General features: G+C 43.5%; 1 pseudogene; it reads right to left on the bottom strand.

Annotated features, from left to right (window-relative positions):
* Positions 1-408: 408 nt before the first annotated feature.
* Positions 409-10,271, bottom strand: LOC135538077 (beta-1,3-galactosyltransferase 1-like; annotated as a pseudogene).
* Between the last annotated feature and the right edge of the window lie 11,292 nt (positions 10,272-21,563).

Below are 21,563 nucleotides of genomic sequence, written 5' to 3'. Positions count from 1 at the left end.
TAACCAGGTAGGCCAGATCACCTTTATTTAACCAGGTAGACCAGATGACCTTTATTTAACCAGGTAGACCAGATCACCTTTATTTAACCAGGTAGGCCAGATCACCTTTATTTAACCAGGTAGACCAGATCACCTTTATTTAACCAGGTAGGCCAGATCACCTTTATTTAACCAGGTAGACCAGATCACCTTTATTTAACCAGGTAGGCCAGATCACCTTTATTTAACCAGGTAGACCAGATCACCTTTATTTAACCAGGTAGACAAGATCACCTTTATTTAACCAGGTAGGCCAGTTGAGAACAAGTTCTCATTTGCAACTGCGACCTGATCAAGATAAAGCAAAGCAGTGTGACAGAGTTACACATGGAGTAAACAATAAACAAGACAATAACACAAACAAGTCAATGACACAGTAGAAAAAAGAAAGTCTATATACAGTGTATGCAAAAGGCATGAGATAGGAGCAAATCATTACAATTTAGTAGATTAACACTGGAGTGATAAATGAGCAGATGATGATGTGCAAGTAGAGATACTGGCGTGCAAAAGAGCAGAAAAGTAAATAAAATAAAAATAGTATGGGGATGAGGTAGGTAGATTGGGTGGCCTATTTACAGATGGACTATGTACAGCTGCAGCGATCGGTTAGCTGCTCAGATAGTTGATGTTTAAAGTTGGTGAGGGAAATAAAAGTCTCCAACTTCAGCGATTTTTGCAATTCCTTCCAGTCTCTGGCAGCAGAGAACTGGAAGGAAAGCCGGCCAAATGAGGTGTTGGCTTTGGGGATGATCAGTGAGATAAACCTGCTGGAGCGTGTGCTACGGGTGGGTGTTGTTATCATGACCAGTGAACTGAGATAAGGCTGGGCTTTACCTAGCATAGACTTATAGATGACCTGGAGCCAGTGGGTCTGGTGACGAATATGTAGCGAGGGCCAGCCGACTAGAGCATACAGGTCGCAGTGGTGGGTGGTATAAGGTGATTTGGTGACAAAACGGATGGCACTGTGATAGACTGCATCCAATTTGCTGAGTAGAGTGTTGGAAGCTATTTTGTAGATGACATCGCCGAAGTCGAGGATCGGTAGGAAAGTCAGTTTTACTAGGGTAAGTTTGGCGGCGCGAGTGAAGGAGGCTTTTTTGCGAATTAGATAGCCAATTCTCAATTTGATTTTGGATTGGAGATGTTTAATATGAGTCTGGAAGGAAAGTTTACAGTCTAGCCAGACACCTAGGTATTTATAGTGGTTCACATATTCTAGGTCGGAACCATCCAGGATGGTGATGCTAGTCGGGCGGGTGTGGGCAGCGAACGGTTGAAAAAGCATGCATTTGGTTTTACTAGCGTTTTAGAGCAGTTGGATGCCACTGGAGTGTTGTATGGCATTGAAGCTTGTTTGGAGGTTAGTTAGCACAGTGTCCAAGGAAGGGCCAGAAGTATACAGAATGGTGTCGTCTGCGTAGAGGTGGAACAGGGAATCACCCGCAGCAAGAGCGACATCATTGATATATACAGAGAAAAGAGTCGGCCCGAGAATTGAACCCTTTGGTACCCCCATAGAGACTGCCAGAGGTCCGGACAACATGCCCTCCGATTTGACACACTGACCTCTGTCTGCAAAGTAGTTGGTGAACCAGGCGAGGCAGTAATTAGAAAAACCAAGGCTATTGAGTCTGCCTATAAGAATACGGTGATTGACAGAGTTGCTGCACAGTACTGTCTTTACTCGATGGCGGTTATGATATCGTTTAGTACCTTGAGCGTGGTTGAGGTGCACCTGTAACCGTCTCGGAAGCCAGATTGCACAGCGGAGAAGGTACGGTGGGATTCGAAATGGTCAGTGATCTGTTTATTAACTTGGCTTTCGAAGACTTTAGATAGGCAAGGCAGGATGGATATAGGTCTGTAGCAGTTTGGGTCTAGGGTGTCACCCCCTTTGAAGAGGGGGATGACCACGGCAGCTTTCTAATCTTTAGGGATCTCAGACGAAATGAAGGTGATTGAACAGGCTGGTAATAGGGGTTGCAACAATGGCAGTGGATTGTTTTAGAAAAAGAGGGTCCAGATTGTCTAGCCCAGCTGATTTGTACGGGTCCAGGTTTTGCAGCGCTTTCAGAACATCTGCTGTCTCGCTTGGGCGAGTAGCTGCGGGGGGCGGAGCTGTTGGCCGGGGTTGGAGGAGCCAGGAGGAAGGCATGGCCAGCTGTTGAGAAATGCTTATTGACATTTTTGATTATCATGGATTTATCAGTGGTGACCGTGTTACCTAGCCTCAGTGCAGTCGGCAGCTGGGAGGAGGTGCTCTTGTTCTCCATGGACTTTACAGTGTCCCAAAACCTTTTGGAGTTAGAACTACAGGGTGCGAATTTCTGCTTGAAAAAGCTGGCCTTTGCTCTCCTGACTGACTGCGTGGGTTCCTGACTTCCCTGAACAGTTGCATATCGTGGGGACTATTCGATGCTATGGCAGTCCGCCACAGGATGTTTTTGTGCTGGTCAAGGGCAGTCAGGTCTGGAGGGAACCAAGTGCTATCTCGGTTCTTAGTTCTGCATTTTTTGAACAGGGCATGTTTATCTAAGATGGTAAGGAAATTACTTTTAAAAGAACGACCAGGCATCCTCGACTGACGGGATGAGGTCAATATCCTTCCAGGATACCCGGGCCAGGTCGATTAGAAAGGCCTGCTCGCAGAAGTGTTTTAGGGAGCGTTTGACAGTGATGAGGGGTGGTCGTTTGACCGCGTACCCATAGTGGGTACAGGCAATGAGGCAGGGATTGCTGAGATCCTGATTGAAAACAGCGGAGGTGTATTTGGAGGGGAAATTGGTCAGGATAATGTCTATGAGGGAGCCCATGTTTATGGATTTAGGGTTGTACCTGGTGGGTTCCTTGATGATTTGTGTGAGATTGGAGGGCATCTAACTTAGATTGGAGGACTGACGGCGTGTTAAGCATATCCCAGTTTAGGTCACCTAACAGAATGAACTCTGAAGCTGGATGGGGCGCGATCAATTCACAAATGGTGTCCAGGGCACAGCTGGGAGCGGATGGGGGTCGATAGCAGGCGGCAACAGTGAGAGACTTATTTCTGGAGAGGTTAATTTTTAAAATTAGAAGTTCAAACTGTTTGGGTATAGACCTGGAAAGTATGAGAACTTTGCAGAATCTCTCTGCAGTAGATTGAAACTCCTCCCCCTTTGGCAGTTCTATCTTGACGGAAAATGTTGTAGCTGGGTATGGAAATCTCAGAATTGTTGGTGGCCTTCCTAAGCCAGGATTCAGACACGGCAAGGACATCAGGGTTGGCAGAGTGTGCTAAAGTAGTGAGTAAAAAAATAACTTAGGGAGGAGGCTTCTGATGTTGACATGAAACCAAGGTTTTTTCGATCACAGACGTCAACAAATGAGGGTGCCTGGGGACACGCGGGGCCTGGGTTTACCTCCATCACCAAAAATTGGATTTGTTTTCAAATTCTTTGTGGGTCTGTGTAATCTGAGGGAAATATGTGTCTCTAATATGGTCATTTTTGACAACTTTTACTTCACCACATTCCTAAAGAAAATAATGTTATTTTGACTCCATACATTTTCCCCGACACCCAAAATGAAAATGGTCCAATTCACACAACTATCAAGAGAACATCCCTGGTCATTCCTACTGCCTCTGATCTGGAGGACTCACTTGACACAAATGCTTTGTTTGTAAATGATGTCTCAGTGTTGGGGTGTGTCCCTGGCTATCTGTAAATGATGTCTCAGTGTTGGAGTGTGTCCCTGGCTATCTGTAAATGATGTCTCAGTGTTGGAGTGTGCCCCTGGCTATCTGTAAATGATGTCTCAGTGTTGGAGTGTGTCCCTGGCTATCTGTAAATGATGTCTCAGTGTTGGAGTGTGTCCCTGGCTATCTGTAAATGATGTCTCAGTGTTGGAGTGTGCCCCTGGCTATCTGTAAATGATGTCTCAGTGTTGGAGTGTGCCCCTGGCTATCTGTAAATGATGTCTCAGTGTTGGAGTGTGCCCCTGGCTATCTGTAAATGATGTCTCAGTGTTGGAGTGTGTCCCTGGCTATCTGTAAATTAAAACAAACTAGAAAACAGTGCCGTCTGGTTTGCTTAATATAAGGAATTTGAATTGATTTATACTTATGCTTTGCTATCAAAAGTAAAAAGTACATTTATATCCAAATACATTTAGACATTTACTCAAGTCATATTTTACTGGGGGACTTTCACATTTACTTGAGTCATTTTCTATTAAGGTATCTTTACTTTTACTCAAGTATGATGATTGAGTACCTTTTCCACCACTGCAGAAACACAAGAGATAATGTGACCCTTCTCTACCACACCCACAGAAACACAGAGATAATGTGACCCTTCTCTACCACACCCACAGAAACACAGAGATAATGTGACCCTTCTCTACCACACCCACAGAAACACAGAGATAAGGCAATCCCTCTCTACCACACCCAGAGAAAAGCATCCAAGAGAAAGTCACAGCTCAAACAAGACAACCACAGGGAGCGAGGTCCCGGTGAGGGACACCATTGTCCAGCTCCCATGGAGCACTGGGGTTAAGTGCTTGCTCAAAGACACAGTGACAGATTTGCCATTTTGTCAGCTCTGGGATTGGAACCATCACCCTTTTGGGTTATTGGCCCAACGCTCTAACCTCAAGGCTATTTGTCTTTCCCAGAGTGTTGTTTTCAATAACAGACAGGCCCAGGTTGGTGCAAGTTTCTCCATATGTCCAGAAGCTCCTGAGGAGTGTCGAGGATGGTCGTGATAACAGCCATGTAGTGACAGCGGTCCTGGGCTCCTGCATACCCCTGAAAAAGGTTTCCACTGGGGGGTCAGTAGGCCGGATGCCCAGGTGTCTCATACACAGTCCCAGATACACATCCTCTATGTAGACGGCTTTAACATGCCTGGACGCCTCCACCAGCTTCCTGGGGAGGTCTAAGGTGAAGACATAGCCCAGACCCAGAGCATAAGGTGGGTATACTGGTTCAGGAAACACATCCTTTGGAAGGTACCATTTGGAGTTACGGTCTCTTAGAACAGCGCCCCGTCGGGCCACTAGTCCAGTCTGGTAGTTCTGCGTTGGAGCGTGAAGCAGCATGTTGACCAAGGTGTTCACGTTGAGGAACATGTCTGAGTCGATCTTCATGGCGTAGGAGGCGTTGGGGCAGCGAGAGCTCAGCCACTCCATCATCACCATGGTCTTGATGGTCAGGTTTTTGTAGCTGTCTATGAAGTTGCTCTGCAGCAGATCCTGGTGCTCTTTGCTCTCCTGCAGCACCTTCTCCTGGAGATGCTCTGTCTCCTCTCCACTGGGCAGTCCCAGCAGGAAGAACAGACAAACCTCTCTGCCCAGTACCTGCCTCTCACTGCCCCAAGTCCTGCGGACGGCCTCACGGGCCTCCCTGTTATAGGGCGCCACTGGCACCATCAGAACCAGGAAGGGGTTCTGCTCCCGGCATTTCTCTGGCTCATCCAGGATGAAGGAGTACTCATGTGGGTATTGTACATGGTACGGTCCTCGGGACATGTTTGCTGCTGGCTTGGTTGTTGAAGGTGAGATCTGTTCTTTGAGGTCAACTTCCAGGATGACCACAGTCATCATCACGACCAGGAACAGAAACAGGCCAAGGCAGCTGTTGCGACACCAGCGTCTCTTTTTGAGCTGTGTTCTGTCTGCCCCCTTCTGGCTATCATCAGTACTGCTGAAACACAAGGTTGAGAAAATACATCTACTGTCAGTGTCTGACCACTGTTTCTCTATTTGATTCATTACTCCTTACGTTGGTTTAAATTCACAATGGAAGTTAATATATTTTATAGTTAGTAAGATATAAGATGGTTTTTCTTTTTACATATGAACTATGTTCACTTCATCATACTATATACAATCAATCAACATCATGCACTAGATTTTATTTGAATGTTCGATGTTTAGAAGAGAAGTCCCCCCCCTCTACCTCTGTGGCTCACCATTGTTTAGCGATGAGGGGCTGGGCATCATGGGCGTCAGGTGGGGGGTGCTGGGTCCAGAAGTCGTGGCAGACCCCCATCATGCATTTGGGTAAGATTGTTTTAATTTAACCAGGTAGGCCAGTTGAGAACAAGTTCTCATTTGCAACTGCGACCTGACCAAGATAAAGCAAAGCAGTGTGACAGAGTTACACATGGAGTAAACAATTAACAAGACAATAACACAAACAAGTCAATGACACAGTAGAAAAAAGAAAGTCTATATACAGTGTATGCAAAAGGCATGAGATAGGAGCAAATAATTACAATTTAGCAGATTAACACTGGAGTGATAAATGAGCAGATGATGATGTGCAAGTAGAGATACTGGCGTGCAAAAGAGCAGAAAAGTAAATAAAATAAAAACAGTATGGGGATGAGGTAGGTAGATTGGGTGGCCTATTTACAGATGGACTATGTACATCTGCAGCGATCGGTTAGCTGCTCAGATAGTTGATGTTTAAAGTTGGTGAGGGAAATAAAAGTCTCCAACTTCAGCGATTTTTGCAATTCGTTCCAGTCTCTGGCAGCAGAGAACTGGAAGGAAAGCCGGCCAAATGAGGTGTTGGCTTTGGGGATGGTCAGTGAGATATACCTGCTGGAACGTGTGCAACGGGTGGGTGTTGCCATCGTGACCAATGAACTGAGATAAGGCGGAGCTTTACCTAGCATGGACTTGTAGTTGACCTGGAGCCAGTGGGTGTGGCGACGAATATGTAGCGAGGGCCAGCCGACTAGAGCATACAGGTCGCAGTGGTGGGTGGTATAAGGTGATTTGGTGACAAAACGGATGGCACTGTGATAGCAAATTGGATGCAGTCTGAGTAGAGTGTTGGAAGCTATGTTGTAGATGACATCGCCGAAGTCGAGGATAGGTAGGATAGTCAGTTTTACTAGAGTAAGTTTGGCGGCATGAGTGAAGGAGGCTTTGTTGCGGAATAGAAAGCCGACTCTAGGTTTGATTTTCGATTGGAGATGTTTAATATGAGTCTGGAAGGAGAGTTTACAGTCTAGCCAGACACCTAGGTACTTATAGATGTTCACATATTCAAGGTCGGAACCATCCAGGGTGGTGATGCTAGTCAGGCGGGCGGGTGCAGTCAGCGAACGGTTGAAAAGCATGCATTTGGTTTTACTAGCGTTTAAGAGCAGGTGGAGGCCACGGAAGGAGTGTTGTATGGCATTGAAGCTTGTTTGGAGGTTTGACTGCACAGTGTCCAAGGATGGGCCGGAAGTATATAGAATGGTGTCGTCTGCATAGAGGTGGATCAGGGAATCACCCGCAGCAAGAGCAACATCATTGATATATACAAAGAAAAGAGTCGGCCCGAGAATTGAACCTTGTGGCACCCCCATAGAGACTGCCAGAGGACCGGACAGCATGCCCTCCAATTTGACACACTGAACTCTGTCTGCAAAGTAGTTGGTGAACCAGGCAAGACAGTCATCAGAAAACCGAGGCTCCTGAGTCTGCCGATAAGAATATGGTGATTGACAGAATCGAAAGCCTTGGCCAGGTCGATGAAGACGGCTGCACAGTAGTTTTTTATCGATGGTGGTTATGATATCGTTTAGTACCTTGAGCGTGGCTGAGGTGCACCTGTGACCTGCTCGGAAACCGGATTGCACAGCGGAGAAGGTATGGTGGGATTCGAGATGGTCAGTGACCTGTTTGTTTACTGAGCTTTCAAAGACCTTAGATAGGCAGGGCAGGATGGATATCGGTCTGTAGCAGTTTGGGTCCAGGGTGTCTCCCCCTTTGAAGAGGGGGATGACTGCGGCAGCTTTCCAATCCTTGGGAATCTCAGACGATATGAAAGAGAGGTTGAACAGGCTGGTAATAGGGGTTGCGACAATGGCGGCGGATAGTTTCAGAAATAGAGGGTCCAGATTGTCAAGCCCAGCTGATTTGTACGGGTCCAGTTTTTGCAGCTCTTTCAGAACATCTGCTATCTGGATTTGGGTAAAGGAGAACCTGGAGAGGCTTGGGCGAGTAGCTGCGGGGGGGGGGGGGGCGGAGCTGTTGGCAGAGGTTGGAGTAGCCAGGCGGAAGGCATGGCCAGACTCTCTCTGCAGTAGATTGCAACTCCTCCCCCTTTGGCAGTTCTATCTTGACGGAAAATGTTGTAGCTGGGTATGGAAATCTCAGAACTGTTGGTGGCTTATCCCTTTATTTCTGTGGGTGTGGTAGAGAAGGATCGCCTTATCCCTGTGTTTCTGCAGTGGTGGTACCACACCACATAATACCACACCACATAGTGGGGTGGCAGCTAGCCTAGTGGTTAGAGCATTGGACTAGTCACCGAAAGTTTGCAAGATTGAATCCCTGAGCTGACAAGGTAAAAAGAATCTGCCGTTCTAATCCTGAACAAGGCAGTTAACCAAAGGTTTTTAGGCCAGCATTGAAAATAAGAATTTGTTCTTTAACTAACTTGCCTAGTTTAAATAAAAGATAAAATAAATAAAAGATAGCACCACACCTTCGAGGCCCCTGTGGACGTAATCTGGACGCGATAACTACCAGATTTGGCTAACTGGTTAGCCTAACTTACCTGCATAGATAACTTTGACCTGTGGTTGATCAACGTGAAGTTTGACAGGTTATAAATACCTCTCTAACGTCTATCGGTGGCGTAACAAGAGGACAACTACTCGGTGGCGTAACAAGAGGACAACTACTCGGTGGCGTAACAAGAGGACAACAACTCGGTGGCGTAACAAGAGGACAACTACTCGGTGGCGTAACAAGAGGACAACTACTCGGTGGCGTAACAAGAGGACAACTACTCGGTGGCGTAACAAGAGGACAACTACTCGGTGGCGTAACAAGAGGACAACAACTTGTGCAATTCTACACTGTGTCACTGGACCTTGTGCATTGTGTTGCTATAACTCTCTACAACAGAAAGTTGAAAGCTCGACTAACTTCGTTAAAAATAATAATAATAATAACAAATCATTAAAATAATTACAGTGGGGACCGTATTGACCCCGTTCTGGGTCCGTTCCGCGATACCCCTATTGAGTGTGGCTGCTGTAGCGTCTACCTGGATCAGGCTCAATTCACTTCCTGTTACTACATTAACAATGACACATGGATTCATGTGTTTATGTATCTCACCTCTACCCTCCCCTTCTTGCCCAGACAAGTCTGTTTTACATATAATTCTGTAAACAAACAAAGAAGAGCTGCAGACTAGGAGCTCAGATGCAAAAAAAATAAAAATGTCCACCGTTTTCGACAGACAAGCTGTCTTCATCCGGGTATAATGACAAACACTGCGGGGTGACTCGTTTATAAAGTGTTAAAAAACACACTCAGGTGTCTGTAATCATGGCCGGGTGTGGCCTGATCTCATTGGTTAATATTCAGATATAAATATAACATGAAAAACATGACTGAATATAGCGCCCAAACAGTGAAACACATCCCAATCAAAGGTGTTATCACTTGCTCCACTAAGGCAAATATTTATCTTTTAACTTGTCCTTGTGGTAAAAAAAAAATGTGGATAGAATGCCAATTACGCAAAGGTAATGGCGGACTGAACGAAGTTATGTAGAGCACCTGAAGATAAAACGTAATATTCAATATTGGCAAGTTAGACTAAAATATTAGCACTACAAAATCTGGTGGGTGATAACCTTCAATCTGGATAATAACACAAAACAAAGATATTATCGAAAAAGATTACGAAAACAAGCAACACCCAAACATGACGAAGAGTAAGACAGGGGAACCGATTTCAATACGGAAACGTGACTTCTACAGACACAGACGACTTAATATTTTCACCACCGGGAATGGTAAAGGTCAAAATCGATCTGTTAAAATCAATAAACCTGGGTATACTTGAATTAGTTCGTAAGGATATAAAAGAGTTGAAGGCCTCGAGATGAGTGATGAAAAAGCTGGGACATTGGAGAAGGAAACACACAAGCTTGAAAGGGACAGTCAATAAGATTGAAACCGAAATGAATTAAATTAAAAAGGAGAACACCGTTCTGAGGGAAGCCTTACTGGACATACAAACTAGATCCACGAGAGAGAATCGGGTACTTACAGGTATCGAGGAGAAAGAAGGGGAAGTTCCTCAATCTGTAGTTAGAGAGTTCCTCCTTACAGCGCTTCGGATCCCACGCGAAGTTATCGACAAAATCCAATTTGAACGTGTACACCGCTTCGGACAGAGAGGCCAAAGGTATGACCGCCCAATCGTTGCCAAATTTGCTTAATTGAAAGATAAAACAATGGTTAAAAGCCTTGATAAAAGACTTGCTGGGACCAAAATTGGCTGAATGATCAGTTTCCGAAGGAAATTGCAGAACGGCGCAAAGTTATATATCCAATTTTCAAAGAAAATCGATTAAAAGCGAAACGAGTAGCTCTCGTCGTCGATAAACTATATATTGATAACCAGTTGTTCAGAGACACAAAGACCACTCCATTGTTATTTTAAAAATTACAAAGTTCTCATAGATGAGGAAAATAAACACAATTCTAGCCCAGTTATGGATTGTAACAATACAATAAAAAATATAGATTTTTCTATATATCTTCACATATAACTAACTGAACACACAAGCACTAATTCAACATAGTGAAGATAAAAATGAAGTAAACAGAAAGCACATAATGTGTGGTGTGTGTTTATTTTTATTTGTTATGTTTTGAAGTTGAGTGATTGAGTAATGAAATGGTTGCATATCCCAGAGCCAATGTATTGCTGTGGGCCAGGGTATGAGAGGGCTTTCAATGCTGTTCAGATGACGGATATACTTTTATAATGAATTATACGTCTTGTTTATTTATTGTCCTATCATGGTGGAACAGTTTTAAAATAGATGATACGTTTGATTTGTTATTGTCCTATCATGGGGAACTACATTTTTAAAATAATTTATATCTAATAATTTATTTATGATCCTATTTTAATGGTACGGTCCATGACCCTATACCCTAGACACCCACCTGAATGACCCAGATACTAAGGAGAAGTCCCTAACTGTTTTATGTGCCTGCTGTAACTGGTCTGTATGCAGCCAAAATGATGGTCAGCGACCAAGAGCAGCACTGCCCCCTCAATAATCTGAGCCTTTTCCATCATAATTTGCAAATAAATTCATTAAAAATCCTACAATGTGATTTTCTGGATTTTTTCCCCCATTTTGTCTGTCATAGTTGAAGTGTACCTATGATGAAAATTACAGGCCTCTCTCATCTTTTTAAGTGGGAGAACTTGCACAATTGGTGGCTGACTAAATACTTTTTTGCCCCACTGTAGGTATGTGTATGTATATATTTGTATATGTATATGTATATGTGTATGTATATCTATATAGGTATGTATATTACATTTACATTTAAGTCATTTAGCAGACGCTCTTATCCAGAGCGACTTACAAATTGTAATGTGTATGTATATTGTATATGTCTATATGTATGTCTATATAGGTATGTATATAGGTATGTGTATGTATATATGTGTATATGTATGTCTATATAGGTATATGTATGTATATATGTGTATATTTATCTATATAGGTATGTGTATGCATATATGTGTATATGTATATCTATATAGGTATGTGTATGTATATCTATATAGGTATGTATATGTCTATATGTATGTCTATATAGGTATATATGTGTATATTTATCTATATAGGTATGTGTATGCATATATGTGTATATGTATATCTATATAGGTATGTGTATGTATATATGTGTATATATATGTCTATATAGGTACAGTGCCTTGCAAAGGTATTCGGCCCCCTTGAACTTTGCGACCTTTTGCCACATTTCAGGCTTCAAACATAAAGATATAAAACTGTATTTTTTTGTGAAGAATCAACAACAATTGTGGGACACAATCATGAAGTGGAACGACATTTATTGGACATTTCAAACTTTTTTAACAAATCAAAAACTGAAAAATTGGGCGTGCAAAATTATTCAGCCCCCTTAAGTTAATACTTTGTAGCGCCACCTTTTACTGCGATTACAGCTGTAAGTCGCTTGGGGTATGTCTCTATCAGTTTTGCACATCGAGAGAATGAATTTTTTTTCCCATTCCTCCTTGCAAAACAGCTCAAGCTCAGTGAGGTTGGATGGAGAGCATTTGTGAACAGCAGTTTTCAGTTCTTTCCACAGATTCTCGATTTGATTCAGGTCTGGACTTTGACTTGGCCATTCTAACACCTGGATATGTTCAGGGGTTCAAGTTCAAGGGGGCCGAATACTTCCGCAAGGCACTGTAGGTATGTGTAGGTATATATGTGTATATGTATGTCTATATAGGTATGTGTAGGTATATATAGGTATATATGTGTATATGTATGTCTATACAGGTATGTGTATGTATATATAGGTATGTGTAGGTATATATAGGTATGTGTAGGTATATATGTGTATATTTATCTATATATTTATGTGTATGTATATATGTGTTTATGTATGTCTATATAGGTATGTGTATGTATATATGTGTATGTATATATGTGTATATATATGTCTATATAGGTATGTGTATGTATATATGTGTTTATGTATGTCTATATAGGTATGTGTAGGTATATATAGGTATGTGTAGGTATATATGTCTATATTTATCTATATAGGTATGTGTATGTATATAGGTGTATGTATATATGTATATATATAGGTGTAGGTATGTATGTGTATATATAGGTATAGGTATATATGTGTATATATAGGTGTAGGTATGTATGTGTATATATAGGTATGTATGTGTATATATAGGTATGTGTGTATATATAGGTGTAGGTATGTATATATGTGTATATGTATGCATGCGTGTATGAAGATATGGGTGATTGGAAATGATGCAGACAATTACATTGGAGGCAACATTCTTTCCTCTATATTAAGCAGACCTCAAAGCTCAAGTTAAAAGTATGTATCTCAGAGCATCGTAGCACCATGAGGTGCAAAAACTCGACTTACCCAGGTGCTGCCCACTTTTTGGAAGCAAAACCACTCGATTTCGTCTCTACTTTATATTGGCATCGAACATGTCACCCTCCCCAGGAGAGGGTGTGACCTCGACGATTTATTATTAAAACGAGAGGCTGCCTGGATCTTTAAAATATAGACCCTTGCTCCCTCCGGTCTCAACGTAGACTTTGATCTGAAGCCATTCATGTGATTAGTGTGTTTTTGCGTTTCATCGTAAATGCTTGAAGGCGAATTGTATCTATGATCGTACGCTATCCGTTTTTTGTATGCTATTTTAATATATGAGAATGAACCAATGAGATCAGGCCACACCTGGCCATGATTACAGACACCTGTGTGTTTTGACACTATATAAACGAGTCACCCCGCAGTGTTTGCCATTATACGCTGATGAAGACAGCTTGTCTGTCGAAAACGATGGACATTTTTTGCATCTGAGCTCCTGGAGTGTGCGGCTGTCCTTAATTTTTGTAGGTGTTCTACTCCGCTAGCCGGCACCTCGCTTAAATTGGTGAGCATTTCTTCCACCTTTACATATCATGATGGACCTCCGCTCCCCTTCCTGCCCAGACAAGTCTGTTTTACATATCATTACGTACCTCCCCTCCCCTTCCTGCCCAGACAAGTCTGTTTTACATATCATTACGTACCTCCCCTTCCTGCCCAGACAAGTCTGTTTTACATATCATTACGTACCTCCCCTCCCCTTCCTGCCCAGACAAATCTGTTTTACATATCATTATGTACCTCCCCTCCCCTTCCTGCCCAGACACGTCTGTTTTACATATCATTACGTAGCTCCCCTTCCTGCCCAGACAAGTCTGTTTTACATATCATTATGTACCTCCCCTTCCTGCCCAGACAAGTCTGTTTTACATATCATTATGTAAAAGTGCCTGGTCCTAATCCAGGCACTTGTCATCTCCCAGGATTACTGCAACTCGCTGTTGGCTGGGCTCCCTGCCTGTGCCATTAAACCCCTACAACTCATCCAGAACGCCGCAGCCCGTCTGGTGTTCAACCTTCCCAAGTTCTCTCACGTCACCCCGCTCCTCCGCTCTCTCCACTGGCTTCCAGTTGAAGCTCGCATCCGCTACAAGACCATGGTGCTTGCCTACGGAGCTGTGAGGGGAACGGCACCGCAGTACCTCCAGGCTCTGATCAGGCCCTACACCCAAGCAAGGGCACTGCGTTCATCCACCTCTGGCCTGCTCGCCTCCCTACCATTGAGGAAGTACAGTTCCCGCTCAGCCCAGTCAAAACTGTTCAAAACTGTTGGAACAAACTCCCTCACGATGCCAGGACAGCGGAGTCAATCACCACCTTCCGGAGACACCTGAAACCCCACCTCTTCAAGGAATACCTACGATAGGATAAGTAATCCTTCTCACCCCCCCTTAATGATTTAGATGCACTATTGTAAAGTGGCTGTTCCACTGGATGTCAGAAGGTGAATTCACCAATTTGTAAGTCGCTCTGGATAAGAGCGTCTGCTAAATGACTTAAATGTAAATGTAAATGTAATGTACCTCCCCTCCCCTTCCTGCCCAGACAAATCTGTTTTACATATTATTATGTACCTCCCCTTCCTGCCCAGACAAGTCTGTTTTACATATTATTATGTACCTGTGTTTGTGGATTCCTTTCTTTCTTCCAGATTGTCCCGTATGAAGTGAGTTATACCGTCTGTGTGTAAAACCACGAGTGAAAGCAAAGCACCTGTCTGCACAACACCTGGGCCTGTCTAGTTAATGTTTGAGCTATGCTTCCACCTGGGCCTGTCTAGTTAATGTTTGAGCTATGCTTCCACCTGGGCCTGTCTAGTTAATGTTTGAGCTATGCTTCCACCTGGGCCTGTCTAGTTAATGTTTGAGCTATGCCTCCACCTGGGCCTGTCTAGTTAATGTTTGAGCTATGCTTCCACCTGGGCCTGTCTAGTTAATGTTTGAGCTATGCTTCCACCTGGGCCTGTCTAGTTAATGTTTGAGCTATGCTTCCACCTGGGCCTGTCTAGTTAATGTTTGAGCTATGCTTCCACCTGGGCCTGTCTAGTTAATGTTTGAGCTATGCCTCCACCTGGGCCTGTCTAGTTAATGTTTGAGCTATGCTTCCACCTGGGCCTGTCTAGTTAATGTTTGAGCTATGCTTCCACCTGGGCCTGTCTAGTTAATGTTTGAGCTATGCTTCCACCTGGGCCTGTCTAGTTAATGTTTGAGCTATGCTTCCACCTGGGCCTGTCTAGTTAATGTTTGAGCTATGCTTCCACCTGGGCCTGTCTAGTTAATGTTTGAGCTATGCTTCCACCTGGGCCTGTCTAGTTAATGTTTGAGCTATGCTTCCACCTGGGCCTGGCTAGTTAATGTTTGAGCTATGCTTCCACCTGGGCCTGTCTAGTTAATGTTTGAGCTATGCTTCCACCTGGGCCTGTCTAGTTAATGTTTGAGCTATGCTTCCACCTGGGCCTGTCTAGTTAATGTTTGAGCTATGCTTCCACCTGGGCCTGTCTAGTTAATGTTTGAGCTATGCTTCCACCTGGGCCTGGCTAGTTAATGTTTGAGCTATGCTTCCACCTGGGCCTGTCTAGTTAATGTTTGAGCTATGCTTCCACCTGGGCCTGTCTAGTTAATGTTTGAGCTATGCTTCCACCTGGGCCTGTCTAGTTAATGTTTGAGCTATGCTTCCACCTGGGCCTGTCTAGTTAATGTTTGAGCTATGCTTCCACCTGGGCCTGTCTAGTTAATGTTTGAGCTATGCTTCCACCTGGGCCTGTCTAGTTAATGTTTGAGCTATGCTTCCACCTGGGCCTGTCTAGTTAATGTTTGAGCTATGCTTCCACCTGGGCCTGGCTAGTTAATGTTTGAGCTATGCTTCCACCTGGGCCTGGCTAGTTAATGTTTGAGCTATGCTTCCACCTGGGCCTGTCTAGTTAATGTTTGAGCTATGCTTCCACCTGGGCCTGTCTAGTTAATGTTTGAGCTATGCTTCCACCTGGGCCTGTCTAGTTAATGTTTGAGCTATGCTTCCACCTGGGCCTGGCTAGTTAATGTTTGAGCTATGCTTCCACCTGGGCCTGTCTAGTTAATGTTTGAGCTATGCTTCCACCTGGGCCTGTCTAGTTAATGTTTGAGCTATGCTTCCACCTGGGCCTGTCTAGTTAATGTTTGAGCTATGCTTCCACCTGGGCCTGTCTAGTTAATGTTTGAGCTATGCTTCCACCTGGGCCTGTCTAGTTAATGTTTGAGCTATGCCTCCACCTGGGCCTGTCTAGTTAATGTTTGAGCTATGCTTCCACCTGGGCCTGTCTAGTTAATGTTTGAGCTATGCTTCCACCTGGGCCTGTCTAGTTAATGTTTGAGCTATGCTTCCACCTGGACCTGTCTAGTTAATGTTTGAGCTATGCTTCCACCTGGGCCTGTCTAGTTAATGTTTGAGCTATGCTTCCACCTGGGCCTGTCTAGTTAATGTTTGAGCTATGCTTCCACCTGGGCCTGGCTAGTTAATGTTTGAGCTATGCTTCCACCTGGGCCTGTCTAGTTAATGTTTGAGCTATGCTTCCACCTGGGCCTGGCTAGTTAATGTTTGAGCTATGCTTCCACCTGGGCCTGTCTAGTTAATGTTTGAGCTATGCTTCCACCTGGGCCTGGCTTGTTAATGTTTGAGCTATGCTTCCACCTGGGCCTGTCTAGTTAATGTTTGAGCTATGCTTCCACCTGGGCCTGTCTAGTTAATGTTTGAGCTATGCTTCCACCTGGGCCTGTCTAGTTAATGTTTGAGCTATGCTTCCACCTGGGCCTGTCTAGTTAATGTTTGAGCTATGCTTCCACCTGGGCCTGTCTAGTTAATGTTTGAGCTATGCTTCCACCTGGGCCTGTCTAGTTAATGTTTGAGCTATGCTTCCACCTGGGCCTGTCTAGTTAATGTTTGAGCTATGCTTCCACCTGGGCCTGTCTAGTTAATGTTTGAGCTATGCTTCCACCTGGGCCTGTCTAGTTAATGTTTGAGCTATGCTTCCACCTTTGAGCCATATCATCAGGTTGGCTCAGGTTGAGTGGCAAAGGCTCATGTAGCTCTCTGTTGTCGTCCATCAGCACGGGCCACAGTCTGGCAGAGGCAGTGAATGGAGTGTTTTTTATTATTTTCATGTGTGCACAGGTAGAACGGCAACATCTTCAACTGTGTGTGTGTGTGTGCGTGTGTGCGTGCGCGTGTGTATCTATTTCTCTCTTTTCGCACGCACACACGCGCACGCGCGCACACACACACACACACACACACACACACACACACACACACTGAAGGCGAGATAAACTATCTCATGAGTCAGTCCATCAGGACTCTTCTGAAGGGGAGATAAGCTAAGGGACATGATGATGAGACAGTGTTCAGTGGGGGATCATGGGCCTCATTTATAACCATTGAGTCGATTTTACACTAAATATCTATCTGAGTGATCCATTTCTGGAAAGACTGTGCATGTAGCTAAAAAGTAGTAAGTGGTTGAAAAGGTGCTAATCCGTGATGACATTCAAACACATAACCTTTGGATTGCTAGAGGTTCACGTTGCACATCCACCCCGATCAGCCACCCTCCTCTCGTTTCTGACTTGACTAACCTTCTGTCTTATGTAACCATACCAAACATAACATATCATTCTAATTTGAACGTCTGTTTTTTTTACATTTACTATGTCACGTCCAGTCTATGAGACCAGGCTGTGTTTCCGGGCAACCGCCTGGCTGAATGTGTCTTGGTGTTTTTACCTTTACTATGTCACATCCAGTCTATGAGACCAGGCTGTGTTTCCGGGCAACCGCCTGGCTGAATGTGTCTTGGTGTTTTTACCTTTACTATGTCACATCCAGTCTTTGAGACCAGGCTGTGTTTCCGGGCAACCGCCTGGCTGAATGTGTCTTGGTGTTTTTACCTTTACTATGTCACATCCAGTCTATGAGACCAGGCTGTGTTTCCGGGCAACCGCCCGGCTGAATGTGTCTTGGTGGATTTAGACAGAGAACTTGGAACAGGACAGTTGGGCCAGGCCAAACCAAGCCCTGTTGATCAAGGAGAGAGTAGACATCTAGCCAACATCTAAAGAGCACATGGATGTGGACAACAAACCACGTATATATTCAAATACAGGATGAAAACCAAGTCAATATATTCAACGAAAATTGCTTTCCATTGTTGACAGTGGTAAACAAATAGGCAACGTAGAATCATATTTGATGTAGGCCTTACGTCTACAATTATTCATGTCCAGTTGTATAAAAAAATAACTTTATTTCAGAGTACATACACCATTCTGGGGCGGCAGGTAGCCTAGTGGTTATAGCATTGGACTAGTAACCGAAAGTTTGCAAGATCAAATCCCTGAGCTGACAAGGTTAAAATCTGTCGTTTTGCCCCTGAACAAGGCAGTTAACCCACTGTTCCCCTGAACAAGGCAGTTAACCCACTGTTCCCCTGAACAAGGCAGTTCACCCACTGTTCCCCTGAACAAGGCAGTTAACCCACTGTTCCCCTGAACAAGGCAGTTAACCCACTGTTCCCCTGAACAAGGCAGTTAACCCACTGTTCAACTGAACAAGGCAGTTAACCCACTGTTCAACTGAACAAGGCAGTTAACCCACTGTTCCCCTGAACAAGGCAGTTAACCCACTGTTCCCCTGAACAAGGCAGTTAACCCACTGTTCCCCTGAACAAGGCAGTTAACCCACTGTTCCCCTGAACAAGGCAGTTAACCCACTGTTCCCCTGAACAAGGCAGTTTACCCACTGTTCCCCTGAACAAGGCAGTTTACCCACTGTTCCCCTGAACAAGGCAGTTAACCCACTGTTCCCCTGAACAAGGCAGTTAACCCACTGTTCCCCTGAACAAGGCAGTTTACCCACTGTTCCCCTGAACAAGGCAGTTTACCCACTGTTCCCCTGAACAAGGCAGTTAACCCACTGTTCCCCTGAACAAGGCAGTTCACCCACTGTTCCCCTGAACAAGGCAGTTAACCCACTGTTCCCCTGAACAAGGCAGTTAACCCACTGTTCCCCTGAACAAGGCAGTTTACCCACTGTTCCTAGGCTGCCGTTGAAAATAAGAATTTGTTCTGAACTGACTTGCCTGGTAAATAAATGAAATCCTGAAGTTCTCTCAAACCAGAGTGATCCTGATCTGTCGGTAAACTACTGTGAACCAAATGATCAGTGTCGTTTATCGTTCTCATCCTTGTGCACTATTGTCTCAGTGGCACCCTATTCCCTATATAATACACTACTTTTTATCCCATATATAGAACACTATTTTGTTGATCAGAGACTATATAGAGGATAAGGTGTAATTTATCCCCTATATAGAACACTATTTTGTTGATCAGAGACTATATAGAGGACAAGGTGTAATTTATCCCCTATATAGAACACTATTTTGTTGACCAGAGACTATATATAGAGGACAAGATGTAATTTATCCCCTATATAGAACACTATTTTGTTGATCAGAGACTATATATAGAGGACAAGGTGTAATTTATCCCCTATATAGAACACTATTTTGTTGATCAGAGACTATATATAGAGGACAAGGTGTAATTTATCCCCTATATAGAACACTATTTTGTTGACCTGAGACTATATATAGAGGACAAGATGTAATTTATCCCCTATATAGAACACTATTTTGTTGACCAGAGACTATATATAGAGGACAAGGTGTAATTTATCCCATATATAGAACACTATTTTGTTGACCAGAGACTATATATAGAGGACAAGGTGTAATTTACCCCCTATATAGAACACTATTTTGTTGACCAGAGACTATATATAGAGGACAAGATGTAATTTATCCCCTATATAGAACACTATTTTGTTGACCAGAGACTATATATAGAGGACAAAGTGTAATTTATCCACTATATAGAACACTATTTTGTTGATCAGAGACTATATATAGAGGACAAGATGTAATTTATCCCCTATATAGAACACTATTTTGTTGACCAGAGACTATATATAGAGGACAAGGTGTAATTTATCCCCTATATAGAACACTATTTTGTTGACCAGAGACTATATATAGAGGACAAGGTGTAATTTACCCCCTATATAGAACACTATTTTGTTGACCAGAGACTATATATAGAGGACAAGATGTAATTTATCCACTATATAGAACACTATTTTGTTGACCAGAGACTATATATAGAGGACAAGATGTAATTTATCCCCTATATAGAACACTATTTTGTTGATCAGAGACTATATATAGAGGACAAGGTGTAATTTATCCCCTATATAGAACACTATTTTGTTGATCAGAGACTATATATAGAGGACAAGGTGTAATTTATCCCCTATATAGAACACTATTTTGTTGACCTGAGACTATATATAGAGGACAAGATGTAATTTATCCCCTATATAGAACACTATTTTGTTGACCTGAGACTATATATAGAGGACAAGGTGTAATTTATCCCCTATATAGAACACTATTTTGTTGACCTGAGACTATATATAGAGGACAAGGTGTAATTTATCCCCTATATAGAACACTATTTTGTTGACCAGAGACTATATATAGAGGACAAGATGTAATTTATCCACTATATAGAACACTATTTTGTTGACCAGAGACTATATATAGAGGACAAGATGTAATTTATCCCCTATATAGAACACAATTTTGTTGACCAGAGACTATATATAGAGGACAAGATGCCATTGGAATTCCTCCTCGAGCATCGTGCGTCTCAGTCTCCCAAACGCTGACTTCCTTTTACAGTAAATGATAGGGGAAGTAACGATTGAACTGTCACACTGTCTCTGTCTACACCCCTTCCTGTCTGCGGCGTTTAGTCACTTCAAACCTCTGAGACTGCATTCATCTTTATGTACATATTCTTCATCCCTTTACACTTGTGTGTGTGTATAAGGTAGTAGTTGGGGAATTGTTAGTTAGATTACTTGTTGGTTATTACTGCATTGTCGGAACTAGGAGCACAAGCATTTCGCTACACTCGCATTAACATCTGCTAACCATGTGTATGTGACAAATAAAATTTGATTTGGTTGTGTAGTTTGTGCTGTTGTGTTATTTGAGCTGTGACTGGTGTGTTCTTTGAGCTGTGACTGTTGTGTTGTTTGAGCTGTGACTGGTGTGTTGTTTGAGCTGTAACTGGTGTGTTGTTTGAGCTGTGACTGGTGTGTTGTTTGAGCTGTGACTGGTGTGTTGTTTGAGCTGTGACTGGTGTGTTGTTTGAGCTGTGACTGGTGTGTTGTTTGAGCTGTGACTGGTGTGTTGTTTGAGCTGTGACTGGTGTGTTGTTTGAGCTGTGACTGGTGTGTTGTTTGAGCTGTGACTGTTGTCTTGGTTTCTGGACACTGAACGTCAGTAAGATAAAACACAGGAGTTGAAATAGTATAGGGGGGGGGGTATATTTGTCCTGTTACTCACAGCTGTGTAATGGTAATGTGTTTCTTCATATCCCAACTGCCCCCAGGACACCCAAAGGGCGCGGGGTCACGGATAGGGACACCGTTGTCCAGCA

Source organism: Oncorhynchus masou, unplaced genomic scaffold (assembly GCF_036934945.1).
Source record: "Oncorhynchus masou masou isolate Uvic2021 unplaced genomic scaffold, UVic_Omas_1.1 unplaced_scaffold_900, whole genome shotgun sequence".
In the NCBI taxonomy this organism is placed as follows: domain Eukaryota; kingdom Metazoa; phylum Chordata; class Actinopteri; order Salmoniformes; family Salmonidae; genus Oncorhynchus; species Oncorhynchus masou.
This window is presented reverse-complemented; position numbering and strand designations above follow the sequence as displayed.